The following is a 13,775-nucleotide window of genomic DNA, read 5'->3' as shown; positions in this document are numbered from 1 at the left end:
ACCTCTGTGAAGGATGACAGGTTGTGGTGCTCCTGGAAATCATTCCTTTGGGCAAAATAAACAGCCACCAAAAAATCTTCCTGGGTGGGAAAAGCCAGGATGTCACACGAGAGCCAGGCTGAGGTCCTGCCCTGAGCTAAAAGGAACATTTCAAACCCGGGGCTGGCTGTATATATCCAGCCATATTTCCTGGGAAAAGCCCTTTTTGGAGTTTTTCACCATTTTCCCATCCCACCTTGAGGATGAGCAAGGGCAGGGACTGATCTTGGTGCAAGCCTCGAGACTTGCCATGTGCCACAGAGTGAGGTGAAATTTGCCTCGTTGCTCATGATTTCTTCCCAGTTCTGGCAGGGAAGGAAAGGATTTAGCACCAGGATTTAATTCCTAAGGGATTTCTTCACATCCTCAAAATGCCAGCCTTCCTCGTGGGCCCAGTTCAAAGCTACTGCCACAGAAGAAAAAAGGCTGATTGCTTTGTGTGCTTCCTCTCACCTGGAATTCCATTTCTGCAGAGCACCTTATGCACCAGCCTCCAGAGAACTAAACTTGGCCTCTGCGGGTTCTGGTCTTCTCACGTCCAGAAATTAATTCCCAAAGGACACACTCCATGATTTTTCCAAGGTCTTAGGTGGGGCTGACCTCCAGAGCTCTCCAAATCCTCCTTTTTTCCTTTTTTAAGGTGTGTATAAATGTTAGAGACATCTGAGGATGGGCAAAGATCAGACACTAGGAGTTTTTTGTAAATGACAGGCAGCAGCCCCACAATTCTGACCACAGAGTTCCATTAGAGCACTCTCATCCAGTCTCATGGATGTAAATACATTTATTTTCACTAAACAGCCCATAAAATTTAATTTCTTCAGCTGCTGGTTATTCTCCTTCCCAAACACTGCTGTTCTCTGCAGAATCTTGGAGCAAGTCTGACCTACAGAAACTGAGGCAAAGAAGGGAATTCAACCTTTGCCATAATCACCCTTCGTGAGGCTGTCCCCCCATCCAAAAACCCGCACACATTTTCCATGGAGTGTGCTGTTAAAACACTTGCAACCCCTCTTTTTGTCACTCTCAGCATCCCTGGCCACTCTCTGCTCCAGCTGGTCCTCAGCCCTCCAGCTTTCATGCCTAAGTACCCCAGCCTTGCATTTGCACTCTTCTTTCATTTCCTCTCCTTATTTCCATTTCTTGTATGCTCCCTTTTAACAGCTCAGCTCACTAAGAAGTGTCTTAATTAGCCAAGGAGGCTTTGTGCTAGAATTCCTGATTTTCATGAGCAAAGGCAGGGTTTGTTCCCAAGCTCTGAATGAGTTTTCTTTTAAAATAAATCAGCCAGCTGTCTTGGACACCTTCTCCCCTTCAAAACAACCTCAGAGTTCCCCAAAAAGCTGAAGTCAACTTTCCTGAAATCCAAAGTCCTCTCAGCCTAGAGCTCCTCAGACCTCTCTCCAGGTGCAAGTCCAGTTATTTCACAGCTCTGAGAGCCCCCCCTGCCACCCCTGACCTCAATTTTCCTCTGCTCCTTCTTTATGAACAGCAGGTCAAACACTGGTGGATGTGGACAGGACTGACCACTCCACTCCCTGTGCTCTGCTCTTGTGACATCCAGCCTGGAGCACTGAATCCACCCCTGGAGTCTCAGGATAAGGACATGGAATCATTGGAGCAGGTCCAGAGGAGGCCACGGAGCTGCTCCAAGGGCTGGAGTTGCTCTGCTCTGGAGCCAGGCTGGGAGAGCTGGGGGTGTTCCCTGGAGAAGAGAAGGATCCAGGGAGAGCTCAGAGCCCCTTCCAGTGCCTAAAGGGAATTATAGAAAAGAGGATGAACAACTTTTTACATGGGCAGGGAGTAACACGAAAACGGGAACAGATCTAAACGAGAAGAGGGGATATTTAGATTAGATCTTAGATAAAAATTATTCAGGGTGAGGGTGGGGAGGCCCTGGCACAGGCTGCCCTGAGAAGCTGTGGCTGCCCCTGGATCCTTGGAAGTGTCCAAGGCCAGGCTGGGCAGGGCTTGGAGCAACCTGGGATAGAGGAACTTGTCCCTGCCCATGGATGAACTTCAAGGTCCCTTCCAACCTAAACCATTGTGTGCTTCTGGATTCATCCTTCCCTGGAGATTTTTAAAAGTTATCTGGACACAACCCTGAGTAACCTGCTCTAGTGAAACCTCAGACTAGGTGACCTCCAGTGTCCCCCCCAACCCAAACCTGACTCTGACCTGAAGCCAAACTGCCCTTGCCAGAAGTTCAGCTGCAATCCTTCAGCCACTGCTCGTGGTGGCAGGGGGATTTCAGATGGGCCCTCTGCACGCCCGGATCACGCTGTGTGTGTGCCCATCCCAGCCTCTACAGGACGCAGGGACGCGCTTTCCCTGGGTACCACCCTGCCTTCCTCCCACCCTCCATCACCTCACGCCTGGCATCGCAGCCCAGAGGAAACACGGCTTTTAAGGAGCTCCAGCCTGGCAGATCCAGGAGGTGCCGTGGCGGCTCAGCCTCGCAGTTCCTTTCTTTCCCATCAGATCCCCCGGGAGTGTTTTAAGTGTTTTACTCTGCCTTCCCCGTTCCCCCCTGCGCCGCTTTGTTCCCCTTCCACCGCCCCGTGGCCGCGGGGGTTTGATCACCTGCGGCTCTTTAATCCCGATGTGCAGCTCCCTTCCACCTCCCGGACAGCAAAGAAAGAGAGGTTCCCTTTCAGCTTCTCCCCGTTTTGTCTCCGGGCCCTCAATACCCTCCTGGAGCCGCTCTGCCCCATCCCCTTGAGCATCCCGCCCGCACAAAGCTCTCTTTGTGCCGGCCTGGGCTCCGGCCAGCCCGGGCTGCAGGCTCAGCCTTATCTTTAGGCAGAGCCGGCTTTGCAGCTTCAGCAGAGCCACTCGAACGCTGTGCATCGTGCCAGGCACCCGAGGTCCTCCTGCAGCACTCCAAAAGTTCCCTGCCCCAGCCCCCACTGCCAAGAATTGCCCGATTTCCCAGGTTTTCACTCGAAGATGCTGAGGGGACGATGCTTCTGCTGCTGTGGTAGCCTGCCATCCCTAGTGGCACCAGCCAGAGCGTGTTGGGCTGCTTGGCCAGGATTTGGGAAGGCCAAGCTGGCCTGAGCTGGCTCCTGATTCCAGCTCAGGATTCCTCAGGGGGTCACCCTGGTCTCCCGGAGTGATTGCCAAGGGGAGCAGGGGGAATGGCAGGGATCTCTGCCAATATGGGGTGTAAAGGTTTAGGGGGAATGGCAGGAATTCTGCCAATATGGAATGTAAATGTTCAGGGGGAATGGCAGGGATCTCTGCCAATATGGGATGTAAAGGTTTAGGGGGAATGGCAGGAATTCTGCCAATATGGGATGTAAAGGTTTAGGGGGAATGGCAGGAATTCTGCCAATATGGGATGTAAAGGTTTAGGGGGAATGGCAGGAATTCTGCCAATATGGGATGTAAAGGTTTAGGGGGAATGGCAGGAATTCTGCAATATGGGGTGTAAAGGTTTAGGGGGAATGGCAGGGATCTCTGCCAATAGGGGGTGTAAAGGTTGAGGGGGAATGGCAGGGATCTCTGCCAATATGGGATGTAAAGGTTTAGGGGGAATGGCAAGAATTCTGCCAATATGGGATGCAAATGTTCAGGGGGAATGGCAGGAATTCTACAATATGGGATGTAAAAAGTTCAGTTCACCCTGTCCAGGTACCTGGAGGGTTCCATGCCCTGCAGGGGCTGATTTCTTCAGGGAAGGAAATCCTCATGGGTGGATTCAAGGGATGCTTTTAAAATGGTTTTCCTGTCTGGAGTGGGCTCGGTGAGAGGGATCAGAGAGGGTCTGGGGGGATTCCCTCTAACCTGGCTTTACTTGGAAGGGAATATTCCCCTCTTCCTATTGATTCATCCTCAGCAGGCTGCAATTCCAGATTTCAGGCAAAGCACAGACTGGTCTCCAGGCTGGTTTTAGTCAGGATACTCTGTGAGTCCCAGAGGGAACCAATGCTGCTTCACTACTCCAGGAATGCCCTTAACCCCAAAGAAGGCCACATCTGACTGTCATTATGGGGTTTTTCCTCAGGGAACACCCTGTTCTGTAATTGCCAGGTGGTTGTTGAAAAGATTTTTGCAGTCACAGGCTGAATTTTTTTTCCCCTGTGCTGTTTGCAGGTGGAAATAATCTTTTTAGGGACATCAGTCCAGGGTATTTACCCACCTCGAGGACAAGCCTGAATCCTGAGGGCATATCCCTTGTCTGGCTTCTTCAGAAATTCCCTAGGAAGAGGAAAAGGAACAAAATTGTCCCTTACATGTAAGGAGGAAACCTGAATCTTCAGTTCCCCAGCCAGCTCTGCCCGGAGGAGAAGAGAAGAGCAAAGCTACTCCCTCCAAAATCCAGGAGAGCAAGAAGTGAGGGCTTGAGGGCTGTGCCAGCAGCACACAAAGGCTCTCCAAGCAGGGGAGGGAGCGAGGAGCCAGCTCCGAGGCTGCTGGCCGGGTTGCCATGGATTTTGTGCTAATCAGCCCCTTTCTTGCTGGGAAGCAGAGGGAAAAGGAGGATGTGGAGCATGCAGGAGCTGCCTCCCTACCTGAGCCATGTCCTGCCACCATCTGCCCAGTGGATGTGCCAGAGCGAAGGGCCAAAATTCGCTGGTACAGGATATTTTGGGAAATGATGTCCCTGTGCCTCATTCCTGGCTGGGGCTCAGACCTGGCCATGCTCTCCTGCCCGGATCATGCCACATTTGGGGTGTGGGTGCTGGTAAAGGGAAATTTAACAGAGAGGACAGCAGGGGCAGGATTTTGGGGTGTTTGTGTGAGCTGTGGGACATCTGCAGACCCCAGATGAGCCTCCAAAACCCTCCTGTAAGGGTGCACATCACTGTGGAAACCTGTGTGTGCTTTGCTGTGCCCTGTGTGGGGGCTGGTGCTGTGCCTGGGGCTCCCCACGTTTCATTTGCAGAGGGGCAGAGCCAGGCTCTGGAGCTGAACGTGAACCAGGGGAGGTTTTTATTGAACATTAGGAACAATTTCTTCACTGAAATGGTGGTCAGGCACTGGAACAGGCTGCCAGGGAAGTGCTGATGTCCCCAGCCCTGGAAGGAATTAAAAGATGGATGTGGCACTTGGGTTAATGGTGGGCTTGGCAGTGCTGAAGGAATGGTTGGACTCAAGGATTTTAAAGCTCTTTTTCAACATAAATTATTTCCAATATTCCTCCACTTCAGAGTGGCTTTTCATGTCTGCAGTCTCTTAGACATGGATTTATATATTAAAAAGTACCAACCAAACACAAACAACAAACAAACCCACAAATCCTTAAAATTCAGATAACATAAAAAACATAAAATAGACAACTACTCAGTAGCCTGAAAAATATAAAACACACACATTTCTCAGTAGCCTGTAACCCTCCCTCTCTCCCTGGAGCATTTTTTGGGACAGCTGTTGACATGCACAGAGATTTTTTGAGAAGGATTGGAACAGATTTCCCAGGGAAGGGGTGGAGTCCCCATCCCTGGATGTGTTCAAAAGTCGTGTGGATGTGACATTTGGGGACGTGGCTTAGTGGTGGGTTTGGTAGTGCTGGGGGAACTGTTGGACTCCATTATTTCAAAGGTCTTTTCCGCCCTAAATTATCCAAAGATTCTATGATTTTATGCCCATTCCCTGGGGTGGGGCTGCACACCAGCCCTGGGCACCTGCCCACGTGTCTGTGACTTTCAGCCACCTTGTCCCCACATCCACAGGGGATGCTCAGGGACAGGGAACAACCCTGCTGCTCCTGGGAGCTCGTGCCAGCACAGGCAGGCTGGAGGGAGGAGATCTGTGCTGGCTGTCCTTGGGGACAGCAGGTGAAGGGCATCTCTCTGGAACTGAAACAACACCTCAAGAGCCACTGTCAGAAGATGGATCTTCACGGCATATTTCATTCCCAAACCCCCTTTTCCTCCTTTGAACCAGCATTCCAAGCCTAGTCCTGGCACTCTTTTCTCCTCCTTTTCCTCCTCTCCCCTCCCAAGCATCCCCCCCAACACCATTTTTCCTCAGCTGTGGGGTTGAGTTAAGGGCACAGGCTTGAAAAGGATGCAGATGTTCTTCCTCCATCCTGCCTCCCACCTGCCTCCAGGACCCCCTGCTCCAGCCCCTCTGGAGGGATGTATCCACGCCACAGAAAGCTCTGCTTGAGTAAGGAGCTGCTTGCTGGCTCATGTTCCAGTTTCTCTTTCTTCAGCATCCCAAACAATCAAATATTTGCCTTTCCCTGCAGCATCTCTTTGTACAGACAAGGACGAGGGGGAGTAGGGAATTGTCTCAGCTCGCCCAGCCCATCTGTCCCCTGTATCACTGTGGATCTCTTTAAAAGAAAGGACATCATTAAAGAGGAAATCAAGAATAGCTGTGCTGGTCTTGCTCTGCTGTTGAGTCATGTTCCCAGATATTTCTCTGCTTCATTTATTGCTCCTCCTGCACTGGCTGTATCCCAGGAAATCCCTCCTGGCTGCTGTGGGGTTTGGAGCACCACAGGCATGCAAACTCCAAGCCTGCAGCAGGCAGGAGCTGATTTTGGCTCTGCAAGGCTGATGAGGGTTGGAGAGCCCGCTGCCCAAAGCTCTTCTGGGCACCACATTCCTTTTTATTCCTGGATTTTCCATAATGGCTCTTGAGATACTCCTCCAATTCTGCTGCTGCAAAAATCCAGAACTGCTGAGGAGCCAGGCTGGGCTTAAAACCCACAAAACTGAGCTTGGAGGCCCTCTGAACTTTTTAAAACCACAGAAAAATCTCCCAAGGCTGTCTCTTCCACAAGATGCTGCTTTGCACTCCAAGGTTGTGCAGTTCAGGTGCCAAAGCCCAAAAACCAGAGGTTTGGATCACCCTGCATAAACCCATGGTTTTCCACCCAGGTCCTGCAGGATGAGTGGCAGCACCCCAAGAGCCTTTACAGGACCTTCAGCTGGGGCAATCCTCATCATGGCAATGGCCAAGGATTTCAGTGGGAAGGGATGAAGGCATCCTGCCTCCTCAGGATCTCATTTTGGAGGATCTCATCTTCACCCTGGGCCCCACTTTGAAGATTCTGACATCAGTGTGAGGTTTTCATGAGTGAGATTTCATTTGATTCCTATGGACAGACCAACTCGACATGAGTTTCATCCCTTCCTTGAATCTCCAGAACCCCTGAGGAGGATGCAGGAGCCAGGAGGTTTTTAAGGTTTTTGCTCAAATCCAGGCTGGGAGATGAGGTTCTTGGGCCTGTGCTCAGCCTCCCCAGCCAGGAGCAGCCATTCCCCACCACAGCACCATGGATTCATCCCTGGAGCGAGGCTCACTGCGCTCCCAGTGCTTCCCAAAGGATGCCTGAGCTGCGGGGCTGAGAAGTGGGAAGGACCAGAGCCACTCTGGGTTTTGAAACAGCAGCATTGTTTCCAAGGCCAGCAGCTTCCAGACCAAGTTAAAAACAACTCCAGGTGAATCCCCTGCTCCTCCTCCCTCTCCTCCAGCATTCCCAGTTCCCTTTTACCCCAACATGGGAACTCTGAATGGGCATTTTGCTCTGAAGAGTGAAGGGAGGCAGGGAAGGGGGGTTGCAACCCCAGACAAAACTGGGTTAATTCAGCATGGAAAGGTTTTTGTCTCCCCGTTGCTCCTCTGTCAAGGGAAGACAGTGCTCCTTCCCCTCTCCATTGGCATTCCGAGCTCATTTGCTGCAGTGGGAGCTGCACAGCCGCCAGCCAGGCTGGGAGGCACATCTGCATGGTGATGTAGTCAGAAATTCGGGTCTCCAAATCAATTACTGACCTTCTGCTGCTCCAGAAATTGCTCAGGATGGATTTGCATGCTGGGTGTGGGGAGAGGGAGAGGCTCAGCCTCGTTTTCTGCTTCTCTGGCTGCCTCACAGGCAGAGCTGTGGTTTATTTTTCGGGTCTGATTAATTGCGCCTTGTAGAAATTTGTCCTGATTTCCCTTCTCCTGGTATCAGTTTGGATTGCTGATGCACAAGCTGCTTTTGGAGTGTTTGTTTTATTCCTACACTTGAGAATGATGCTGATTGTGTATCCTGCTGTCACCCACCCCCTCTTCCCCCCAAACCTCTCTGGAACCTCCTCATCCCAGACAGATTTGATGGATTTGGTGAACCTCAGAGATGTCACATTCCCACAAACGTTTCTCAAGTGCTTTTCCATCAGTGCAGTTATCCAGAGGAGACTGAGAGGGTTGGGTTGTTCAGCCTGTAGAGGAGAAAGCTTCAGGGAGAGCTCAGAGCCCCTTCCAGAACCTAAAGAGGCTCCAGGGGAGCTGGAGAGGGACTTGGGACAAGGGACTGGAGGTACATGACAAGGGGGAATGGGTTCAAACTGGAAAAAGGGAGATTTGGGTGGGATATTGAGAATAAATTGTTCCCTGTGAGAGTGGTGAGGCTGTGGCAGAGGCCCAGAGAAGCTGTGACTGCCCCAGCCTTGGAAGTGTCCAAGGCCAGGCTGGATGGGGCTTGGAGCAACCTGGGATGGTGGAAGGTGTCCTTGCCCATGGCTGGAGGTTATATAGAGATAATCTTTACTTTCCCTTCCAACCCAAAACATTCCATATTTCAGAATCTAACACATGCTGGACACTGGCTACATCCACACCTGTGAAATGATCAGTGCCTGGACCTGTCCCCTGGCCCAAGACACCCCTGGCTGTGTCAGTGGCCACAGAGGAGCTGGGTATAACAACTACAGACCCATCTTTCCCCAGATCTTGTGAAGCAAGGGATGAAACCCTCAGGGAGCAGTTTAAAACTGGAAACATGAACTAGCTCTTGGCACAGTGGGCATCAGAAAATATAAGGATTTTGGGGATAGGGTGAGAAATAGTATCAAGGCCATAAATGTATGTTAAGACCAGGCTGGGTTGTCCTCCCTGTCATCCCTAACCCCAGGAATCATTCTCTCCAGGGATGAGGATGCTAAGGAAGTGCTTGAGGATGGGCCCATGGAGAGCTCCTGCCCGTGGATGAACAAGCTCTCCCTAAAAAGCATCTCTTTGGCCAGTGTGGGCTCAAGGGACAGTGCTGTGACCCTGGAGATATTCCTACATCCACTCCTGCCTGTTCCACTCTGATCCTCACAGTCCCTCTTGGGGCTGATGCTCCTCTGCCCAAATTGTGTGGAATTACATCCTGAGGGAGCCTGATGCCTTGTGCAGGCTGACCTAGAACAGAGACTAGAAGGAGTTAAAGAATAAAGTAGGGATTTATTAAAATACCCCAATGGATCCACCTTGGGCAGCACAGGAGCCCAGCCAGGGCTACACCCAAGATGAACCCAAAATTGTCACAAAAATGGATGGCTGGTCATGGGGTCTCACACTTTTATAAGTTCTGCTCCATTTGCATATTGGAGTTAATTGTCCAATTATGTCTTTAGCCCATGAAGTCCCATCCTTCTTGTTTTTCTCTCTTCAGCCCTTGTTGTTCATGCTCTTGGACCTGAGATTTGGATCCTTTGTCGCTGGCCCCCAGCTAGAGAAGGAATTGTTCTGTCTCCCTACTCTGTGAAGAGAGCTCACCATCCCCTAATATGAAGCTCAGAATTATGCACTGAAGCAGTGCAGAATCTGAAAAACATAAAATCTAAAACCTGAGGCTTCAACCCCACAGCCCATTTGAGGAGCAGGGAAGCAGATGGGGAAAGGCAAAGACATCTCACAGCGCCCAGAAATCCTGCAGGGAGGGAGACCTTGGAAAACTGAGGAAGCTGAGAGCTCATGGGATCAGAATTCCCCTCGGGAGCAGCATCCCAGCTCCGTGTGCCTCACGTGTGGAGCGTTGGTGTTCGCTGAGCCATGAACAGGCAGAGCCTGGTGTTGTTTGTCTCAGTGAGCTGGTTATTAATCCTTGCAGCCAGGGAGGGATGATTTTGCATTTCCTTGGCAGTGTGGTGTGCTGGCAGGAGAGGAAAAGGCAGGAATGTCAGCTCTCCCCTCATTTAGAGAGGACCTGGACACGCAGCCATAGCCACAGGCTGCTCATCAATCCATGGAGATGCTGAGGAGGCAGCTGGGGGGGTCTGGTCACTGCCAACACTCAGATCTTCCTAAATTAGAGGGGTGAAATCTGATCTTTTCAGGAAAAAAAAAAAAAAACAAACCACAAAAAACCCACAGAAAACCCCAGCCAGCAAGGAAATCAAGACTGTGCTCCCTCAGAAATCACTATACACACAAACAAACCTGCCCACGCACACAGTGTCAGATAAATAAATAAACACAGGGAGGTTTCTTTAGTTCTCCAAGGGTTTTGCCCTCAGCTCACTGACAGAGATCAGAGCATCTCCTGGATAATATCAGTGCTTGGATCACAGTCCCAGCAGGCACTGATGCTCCCTTCCTCAGATAAAATATCAGCTTTGGATGATTTTGGGTTTGATTATTTCAGTTTCTGTTAAATCCTACCCCTCTTTTCCTGGTTGCTTGGAGCTTACAGGAGAGGGAGGGTGGTGGGAAATGCTCTCAGGAGGTGAATGTCAGTGGTTGCAAGGTGGATTTGGAGGTGAGGGAAAAATACAACAGGAATCAAAGCACAACAGGATTCCCAAATGTTCATGTTCACCCCATCCCTCTGGGGTGGGGAATCCTGTGCAGGGAATCTCACCAGTGGTGCTGCACCCAGAGCTCAAACTGAGTGAACTGGTGGAGCTCAAAAGCTCCATTGAGGTTATTCAGATTCTCCCCCTGCATTGAAATATCCCCCCTGCAAGTGTTCCTTGGGGGAGTTCCACAGAGCCATGGAATGGTTTGGGTTGGAAAGACCTTAAAGTTCCTCCAGTGCCACCCCCTGCCATGGGCAGGGACAACTTCCACTGTCCCAGGTTGCTCCAAGCCCCATCCAGCCTGGCCTTGGACACTTCCAGGGATCCAGGGGCAGACACAGCTTCTCTGGACACCCTGTGCCAGGGCCTAACCTTCCTCACAGCCAAGAATTCCTTCCCAATATCCCATCCATCCCTGCCTTCTGGCAGTGTGCAGCCATTCCCTGTGTCCTGTCCCTCCATCCCTTGTCCCAAGTCCCTCTCCAGCTCTCCTGGAGCACCTTTAGGCCCTGGGAGGAGCTGTGAGGTTTCTCTGGAGCCTTCTTCAAGTGGACTCCCCCAATTTGGATCTACAAGGACATTTCTGGGATCACCTGAGTCAGCTCAAAGAAAGAGCTGAGCCCCAAGAAAGGGCCCAGGAAGAAACAGAAGTGGCCAGTGCCCAAAGCAGAGCGAGGAGGAGGAGCCTTCCTGGCTTTGCACACAAGATTTTGAAGGATCACAGTTTCCAGCAGCATCTTTGGGGATGGGGCAGGACATCCATTGCCAGGGAAAGGTCTGATAAGGCCTCTCTGCCTGCAGAGATGAAGGAAGGCAGAGGATTTGCTGAAAGGGTTTCTGCATCCCCAGCAACCTTTGAAAAATCGCCTCTGATCAGGAAAAAAGGCAAAGAAGCTCCATGAAATGGGTGAATCTTTTCAGAGCTCCAAGGCTGCTTTTACACATTCACACAAGACTCCAAGACATTCCCACAACCCTTATCTTTTCTGCTTAAGTCCCTTTTATCTCCCAGGTGCAATTTTTCACTGATTTCTCTCCTCTGACCCTGTCTGCTCCCCATTCTTGCTCTCCTGGCTGTGGATACTCCCCATCCTGGTCTCATTTGGGATGTTCCAGGTGCTGAGCAAGAGGGCAGAGACACATCCTGATTACTGGATCTCAGGCACTCTCAGGCACTGCCATCCCTGCCCTTCCTTCAGTGCCAACAATGAAACATCTCCTGTCCTTCAGCCAGCAACCAGTTTTACTTAAAACCTTCAAAAGCCACCTGTCTTTGAGAGCTGCACTCCCAGATCAGACATGGCTGTGATTTGTCACCTATTTCAGGGCACCAAACTTGTGGGCAAGCGAGTGACAAAGGCCTGCAGGTCATGTGGGCCCTTTTCTTTAGAAAGCCCCCAAAAATGATGTTTCAGAGCCTTGAGTTGGCTGCCGGCTCTGGTGTGGTTTCATTTCCTCCCAATGTTGCTGTGTAAACACTAATCAGTCCAAATTATTCAAATCACAACTGTCGAGCATGGAAGGAGCGTTAATGAGGAAAAACAGGGAACAGATTGGTGGAGCAGAACGTGTCCTTTGGCTGGAGGTTGGTGGCTCCCATCCAGCACATGCAACTCACACCCCTTCCTCTGCCACAGCCCTTGGAAATCGATCCTGCTGGGAGAGAGCTCTGGGACAGCTTGTCCAGCCCCAGGGTGCCTGGATGGCCAAACTCCAGGGGATATTTCCCATCAGGAATACGAGTTCCTTGGAGTCTGACTCCAACATGTTTTGGGTTGGGAGAGACCTGTAAGACCATCCCAGTCCACCCACAGCCATGGGCAGGGACAACTTCCACTATCCCAGGCTGCTCCAAACTGGTCTTGGGCACTTCCAGGAGTCCAGGGGCAGCCACAGCTTCTCTGGACACCCTGTGCCAGGGCTTCTCCACCCTCACAGGGAAGGATTTCCTTCCCAATATCCCATCCATCCCTTCCCTCTGGCAGTGGGAAGCCATTCCCTGTGTCCTGTCCCTCCATCCCTTGTCCCAAGTCCCTCTCCAGCTCTCCTGGAGCACCTTTAGGCACTGGAAGGAGTTCTGAGGTCTCTCTGGATCCTTCTCTTCTCCAGGCTGGACACCCCCAGCTCTCTGAGGACAAGTCTCCAAAGCCCAGGGCTGGAAATTACCATTTCCCCACCCAATCCAAGAGTACCACCCCTGCAGAGCTGCATTTACTCATCTCCACCCCTGCCTGGCTCTGTTAGACCAGGGAGATGATGCCAGACACGAGGAGCAGGCATCCATCCTTCCCCAAAACTTCACACAACATGGCCAGGCCCTTCTTCGTCCTCCTTCATGGCCTTGCAGGTGTTTAAAACTCACCTGGACATGGCCCTCAGTGACCTGATTTAATTAGACCTGCACTGATCAAGGCATGGAATGAGATGAGCTCCATTAATTCCTTCCGACCTGAATTATTCCATGACTTTAAATTGCTGCTGTGGTTTGCATTAATAAAATAACTACTACCAGCCACCAGGCCAGGAACAAACTCCTGCCTTGGGGGCTACATCTGGTGGTTGGTTTATTTTTTAAGGTAAAGTTTTCCAGATCATTTTTGGACATCAGTGACATCAATACCTGGAATAAATGGGAACCACTCAGCCAGAAAGGTACTGGAAAAAAAGCCTTGCAGGAGGCTCTTCAAAAGTGGGAATGGAATCTCTTGGGAGCTGTTCAGATTTAGCAATAGTGGAGCAATTTTCATATTGGAGCAATTTTCCAAAAGCGAAGCAGGTGTTACAGGTGGAAAGGGTAAAGTGACTTCTGAGGAGGGGCAAATTCACATCTTTCCATGGAAACCTCTTGTTTTGTGGAGAAAGCCAGACAGAAATCACTTGCATCCATTCCTGCATCCCACTGCAGCATGAACTAAAGCTTCAAGTCAGCCCTTGAAGCTGATGTTTAAATTACCTGGAAATATCCAGACATTAAACACTTGGAGCTGCTAAAATAGGGTCAGAATAAGAAAAATTACACTTGGGGAGGGAATGAATGAACCCATCAATCTCTAGCTTCAGGAAGAGCAATTTTAAAACCTTCAGGGGCAAGAATTTCAGATTTGGCTGGAGCACCATGAAGCGCTGCACCCAAGGTGTTGGGGTTTCCCTCCTTACTTTCCTGGCAGTCCCGTTTTCCACCTGTCTGGCCCAGAAAGGTGGAAAATCTGGGTTTAGCATTGTGGCCCTGCT

The 13,775-nt window shown here is 50.8% G+C and overlaps 1 long non-coding RNA gene across 1 annotated transcript; it reads right to left on the bottom strand.

Moving 5' to 3' along the window:
* Window positions 1–798: 798 nt before the first annotated feature.
* On the bottom strand, window positions 799–3,089 carry LOC116183504 (uncharacterized). The gene is made up of 3 exons (XR_004148138.3): window positions 2,623–3,089; window positions 1,567–1,791; window positions 799–934 (listed from the first exon to the last, which is right to left on the bottom strand). It is a non-coding gene; the product is annotated as an uncharacterized LOC116183504 (long non-coding RNA).
* Between the last annotated feature and the right edge of the window lie 10,686 nt (window positions 3,090–13,775).

The sequence above is a fragment of the Lonchura striata genome, chromosome 3 (assembly GCF_050655825.1).
Source record: "Lonchura striata isolate lonStrDom1 chromosome 3, ASM5065582v1, whole genome shotgun sequence".
NCBI classification, from domain to species: Eukaryota; Metazoa; Chordata; class Aves; order Passeriformes; family Estrildidae; genus Lonchura; species Lonchura striata.
Note: the sequence above shows the minus strand (reverse complement) of the source record. Positions and strands in the feature narration are given on the sequence as shown.